The sequence below is a fragment of the Mandrillus leucophaeus genome, unplaced genomic scaffold (assembly GCF_000951045.1).
Source record: "Mandrillus leucophaeus isolate KB7577 unplaced genomic scaffold, Mleu.le_1.0 Scaffold945, whole genome shotgun sequence".
In the NCBI taxonomy this organism is placed as follows: domain Eukaryota; kingdom Metazoa; phylum Chordata; class Mammalia; order Primates; family Cercopithecidae; genus Mandrillus; species Mandrillus leucophaeus.
The window spans coordinates 137,712-144,159 of record NW_012110308.1 but is presented as its reverse complement, the minus strand read 5'-3'; the positions used below and the strand labels follow the sequence as shown (position 1 = coordinate 144,159).

Genomic DNA, 6,448 nt, shown 5'->3' with positions numbered 1-6,448 from the left:
AGAAAGAAAGAAAGAAAGAAAGAAAGAAAGAAAGAAAGAAAGAAAGAAAGAAAGAGAAAGCAAGCAAGCCATTGAATTGTTTTGTAGCTTGAGGCATAGGCAAGGGGGGTCCCCAGGCCGCAACCTCCCCCGCGGGTGGGCTGAATGCTAGGGTTGAGGCTCAGGTGGGTCTCGTGTTCCCTGTGCTTCCCTGCACAGCAGCCTGCTTCCAAGTTCTAGGGCAGCGGCAGGAGGGGCAGGCTGGGAGTGGCTGCCGCTGCTGTTCACTTGGGCAGGACGTCAGAGGACTCGGACACCAGCTTCCCATCCCAGGTCTCAATCTTCGCAATCACGGCCTTGGTGGAGCTGATGTGGCTGAGGGAGCTGGAGCCAGCACCAGAGCCAAAGCTTGAGCCCAGGCTGTAGCTGAGGCTGGGCTTGTGAGGCCCCTATAGGCGAAGCTTAGACCACCTGCATAGCCACTGGTGGTCTTCATATGGATACTCATGTTCTGCATCCCAGACTCCAGCCGGCTCCCCTCGCCCTCCAGCAGCTTCCTGTAGGTGGCAATATCGATGTCCTGGGCCAGTTTGAAGTTCATCAACTCCTGGTACTCACGCAGCTGCAGCACTGTGTCCTGCTTGGCCTGCTGCAGGGCGGCCTCCAGCTCGGACAGCTTGGCCTTGGCATCCTTAATGGCCAGCTCCCCACGCTGTTCCGCATCTGCTATGGTGGCCTCCAGAGAAGCCCTCTGGCCTTTGAGGCCCTCAATCTCAGCCTGGAGCCAGCTGATGTTCCGGTTTATGGTGGAGATCTCAGTATTTGTACTACGTAGGTCATCCTCATGCTCCCCAGCCAGTGTCTGCAGTTCCTCATACTTGATCTGGTACATTCTCTCAGCCTCAGCCCAGCTGTGGTTAGTGATCTCCTCGTACTGCACCTTGACCTCAGCAATGATGCTGTCCATGTCCAGGGAGTAGCTATTGTCCATGGACAGCACCACAGGCATGTCCATGATCTGGGACTGCAGATGCCTGATCTCCTGTTCATACAGCTTCCTGAGGAAGTTGATCTCATCAGTCAGCCCTTCCAGGTGAGACTCCAGCTCTACCTTGCTCATGTAAGCTTCATCCACATCCTTCTTGATGAGGACAAATTCATTCTCCATCTCTGTATGCTTATCGATCTCATCCTCATATTTGTTCTTGAAGTCCTCCACGAGCTCCTGCATGTTGCCAAGCTCTACCTCCAACTACAGCTTCTTCTGGCCCAGAGTCTTCAGCTGTCACCTAAGGTTGTTGATGTAGCTCTCGAACATGTTGTCTAGGTTGCTCTGAGTCATCTTCTGCTGTTGCAGGAGACTCCACTTGTTCTCCAGCATCCTGTTCTGCTGCTCCAGGAACTGCACCTTGTCGATGAAAGAGGCAAACTTGTTGACGGTCTTGATCTGCTCCTTCTCCTGGGTGCACATAGCCTGGATGTTGGGGTCCATCTCCAGGTTAATGGGACTCAGCAGGCTCTGGTTGACCATTACGGTGGTGATGCCTTCCATGCTGCTGGCCCCACCATAGCCTCTGCCCAGGCCACCCTGGAAGCTGCTGCTGCCCACTCCGGAGAAGCTAAAGGAGCTGATGTGGGCACCAAACCCAACTGAGTAGGAGCAGCTGCTGAAGACCCAGGGGTCAGAGGTGGACACCTTGTAGGACTTCTGGTTCACCCTGATGAACATGGTGGAGGCAGGAGTGGAGGCAAGTGGGCTAAACCAGGTGGAGATTCCAGAAGGAGTGGAGAAGCTGCTTCTTGGTCAAGAAAATAAAAATTTTAAAATAGACAAAAATAAAAAAAATTGACACTGAAATAACAATAACAAAATCAATGAAACAAAAAGCTGTTTTTTAAAAAAATAAAACAAAATTGACAAAGCATAAACTAGACTAATCAGGAAATAAATAAAATCAGAAATAGAAAAAGAAGACCTTACACTTGATACCACAAAAATTAAAAGGATCATTCGATGTCGGGTGTGGTGGCTCATGCCTGTAATCCCAGCACTTTGGGAGGCCAAGGCGGGTGGATCATGAGGTCAGGAGATCGAGACCATCATGGCTAACATGGTGAAATCCCGTCTCTACTAAAAAATACAAAAAAAAAACCAACAAAAAAAACCGATTAGCCAGGAATGGTGGTGGGTGCCTGTAGTCCCAGCTACTTGGGAGGCTGAGGGAGGAGAATGGCGTGAACCCAGGAGGTGGAGCTTGCAGTGAGCTGAGATCTCACCACTGCACTCCAGCCTGGGTGACAGAGTGAGACTCCATCAAAAAAAAAAAAAAAAAGATCATTAGAGTCTATTACAAACAACTGTAAGAGAATATAAGACTATCCTCATTAGAATAATCTGAGATAAATTAAGAGAACAAATTAGAAAACCAGAAAAAATAAATTTCTGGACACAAAAAGCTATCAAGATTGAACCAAGGAAAAATAGAAAGCCTGAGCATACAATTATGAGTGAGGAGATTAAAATAATAAGAAAAAAATCTCCCGTTAAAGAAAAGTCCAGGAACTGACAGTTTCACTAGTGAATCCTGCCAATCATTTTAAGGAAAACAGTATTAACTTTTCTCAAAATTCTTTAAAAAATTAAATAAGGAGGAAATTCACCCAAACTAATTCTATGAGACCAGCATTATACTGATACCAAAGCCATAAAGAACACAACAATGAAAACTGTAGTCTAATGTCCCTGTTGAATATAGATGCAAAAATCTTCGACAACTGAATTGAGAAGCACATTAAAAAGATCATTCACAATAAACAGGTGAGTTTATCCCAGAGGTGAAAAGATGGTTTAACATACACAAATCAATAAATGTGATACATCACATAAGCAGAATGTAGAACACACATTATATAATCACCTCAATAGACAAAGAGGAAGTATTTGATAACATGCGGCATTCTTCAGATAAAAAATAAAGTAGGTATAGAAGGAAGGCCACCTCAATACAATACAGGACAAATTTTCACAAGCAGACATCTAACAACATACTGTGTGAGGCAAAGCTGAAAGCTTTCCTCTAATATCAGGAAGAACACAAAAATATCCGCTTTTACGCCTTTATTAAACAAAAATATTTGAAGTCCTACACAGAGCAATTAGGCAACAGAAATGAATAAAAAGCATTCAAATTGGAAAGAGGGAATTCAAATTGTCCTTGTTGGCAGATGACATAATATGAAATGTAAAAAAAACCCCTAAAAGTTCCATAACACAACACGTAAAACTAATTAACAAATTAGGTGAAATCACAAGATATGAAATCAACATACAAAAATCTATAGCATTTCTATACAGTAACAATAAACTAGTAGAAAAAAGCAATAAAGAAAGCAAACCCATTTATAATAGCAACAACAAATGAATATATCAAGAAATAAATTTAACCAAAGAGGTGAGAAAACTTTGCAATAACTACTATAAAACACTGATGAAAGTAATTTAAGAAAAAATAGTAAAAGGGAATTTCATGATGATTGATTGGAAGAATTAGTATTATGAAGATGAGTATATACCAAAAATGATCCACAGATTTAATGCAAATACCAAAAAAATTATTCACAGAAACAGAAAAAAAAAAGAGTAAAATTGTTATGGCACCACAAAATACTACAAAAGGCCAAAACAATACTGAGGGACAAAAAGCTACAGGCACTACACTACCTGACATCAAAATATACCACAAAGCTATAGTAACGAAAACACAATGGACCTGGCATAAAATCAGATACATAAAACAATGGAAAAGAATAGAGAACTCAGATATAAATCAATGTATTCATTGGCAACTCATTTTTGGCAAAAGCACCTAAAATATAAATTGAGGAAAGAACAGTCTCTTCAATAAATGGTGCTAGATAAAGTGGGTATTTATATGCAGTAGAATAAATCTAGGCCCCAATTTCACTATATACAAAAATCAAAATAAATACTTACAAATTGCCAACATGTATATGAAAAAAATGCTTAACATCCCTAATAATGAAGAGCAAGAAAGTCAAAACCACAATGAAATAAACTACTCCTTTAGAATGAATATTATTAAAAAGACAAAATAATAAATGCTGATGAGGTTGTGGAGAAAGAGGAACTTTTATACACTATTAGTGGGAACATAAGTGTTAGTGCCATTATTATGAAACACAATATTAAGATTGCTCAAAAAACTATAACTCAATCTACCATATGTTGCAGCAACCACACTACTCCTACTACTGGGTAACTGTTCGAAGGAAAGGAAACGAGTGTGTTAAAGAGATATCTGCAATTTCATGTTTATTACAACACTATTCACAATAACCAACATGTAAAATCAACCTAAGTGTTCAACAACAAATGAATGGATAAATAAAACGTGCTACATATGTGTAATGGAATACTATTCAGCCATTGAGAAGAAAGACATCCTGTCATTAATGTCAACATGGATGAGCTAAAGAGAACATTACAGAGAGATGGGAATAATATACACTGAGGACTCCAAAAGGGGAAAGGGAAGAAATAGGCAAGCGTTGAAAATTTGCCTATTGGGTAATATGTTCAATATCTGCATGATGGGTCTAATAGGAGCTCAAATCTTAGCATCGTGCAATATGGCCAAGTAACAAATTTGCACGTGTATTCCTGAATCCAAAGTAAACAAATGAATAATTATATAAGAAAATAAAGCAAAAAAACTCTATCATGAAACAACAGTACAAATAAAGCATTATGTTGATGCAAAAGTAATTGCGATTTTTGCCATTAAAAATAACAGCAAGCAGGACAATCCTAAGCAAAAAGGACAAAGCTAGATGCATTGCGCTACCCAACTTCAAACTAAACTACAGGGCTACACTAACCAAAACAGCATGATACTGGTACAAAAACAGGCACAAACAGCAATGGAACAAAATAGAAAACTCAGAAATAAAACCACACATCTACAACCATTGCACCTTTGACAAACCTGACCAAAAAAAAAAAAAAAAAAGCAATGGGGAAAGGATTCCCTATTTAATAACAAATTCTGGGAGAAGAGGCTATTCATATACAGAAAATTGAAACTGGACCCCTTTCTTATATCTCACACAAAAATTAACTCAAGATGAATTAAAGACTTAAATGTAAAACTCAAAACTACAAAAACCCTAGGAGAAAATCTAGGAAATACCATTCAGGACATAGGCATGGGCAAAGATTTTATGACGACATCACCAAAAGCAATTGCAACAAAAGTCAAAATTGACAAATGGGATCTAACTAAACTAAAGATCTGCACAGCAAAATAAACTATCATCGGAGTGAACAGACAACCTACGGAATGGGAGAAAATTGTTGCAATCTATCTATCTGACAATGATCTAATATCCGGAATCTACCAGGAACTTAAGCAAATTTACAAGAAAAAAAAAACACATTAAAAAGTGGGCAAAGGAAATGAACAGACACTTTTCAAAAGAAGACATATGTGCAGCCAACAAACATAAAAAAAGCTCAACATCACTGATCATTAGAGAAATGCAAATCAAAACTACAGTGAGATACCATCTCATGCCAGTCAGAATGATAGTTATTAACAGGTCAAGAAAGAACAGATGCTGGCAAGGTTGTGGAGAAATAGGAACAATTTTATACTGTTGGAAGGAATGTAAACTAGTTCAACCACTGTGGAAGACAGTGTGGTGAATTCTCAAAGATTTAGAACCAGAAATACCACTGGACCCAGCAAACCCATTACTGGGTCTATATCCAAATGAACATTTTTTTTTCTATTATAAAGATACATGCACACATATGTTCATGGCAGCACTATTCACAGTAGCAAAGACTTGGATTCAACCCACATGCCCATCAATGATAGAGTGGACAAAGAAAATGTGGTACATATACACCATGGAATAGGACGTAGCCATAAAAAGGAATGAGACCATGTCATTTGCAGGGACATGGATGAAGCTGGAAGCCATTATCCTCAGGGAGGGGAATAACGCACACTTGGCCCTGTTGGGAATGCAGAGGGGGAAGATCCTTCGGGAAAAGAGCTAATGTATGCTGGGCTTACTACCTAAGTGAAGGGTTGTTGGGTGCAATAAATTACCATGGAACATATTTACCTACTGTAACAAACCTGCACATCCTGCATATGTATCCTGAAACTTAAAAAAAATAAATAAAATATAATGGCAAGAAAACTGCAATTACTTTTGCACCAACTTAATAAAATATTTTTTTGACAATAAAAATATTAAGCAAGCACAATTCAAGAATAGTAGAAGAGGAGCACCCAGATTCATAAAGCAAGTCCTTAGAGACTTACAAAGAGACTTAGACTCCCATACAATAATAATGGGAGACTTTAACACCCCACTGTCAACATTAGACAGATCAACGAGACGGAAAGTTAACAAGGATATCCAGGAATTGAACTCA

General features: G+C 39.6%; 1 pseudogene; it reads right to left on the bottom strand.

Annotated features, from left to right (window-relative positions):
• Positions 1-263: 263 nt before the first annotated feature.
• On the bottom strand, positions 264-1,708 carry LOC105532255 (annotated as a pseudogene).
• Positions 1,709-6,448: the final 4,740 nt, after the last annotated feature.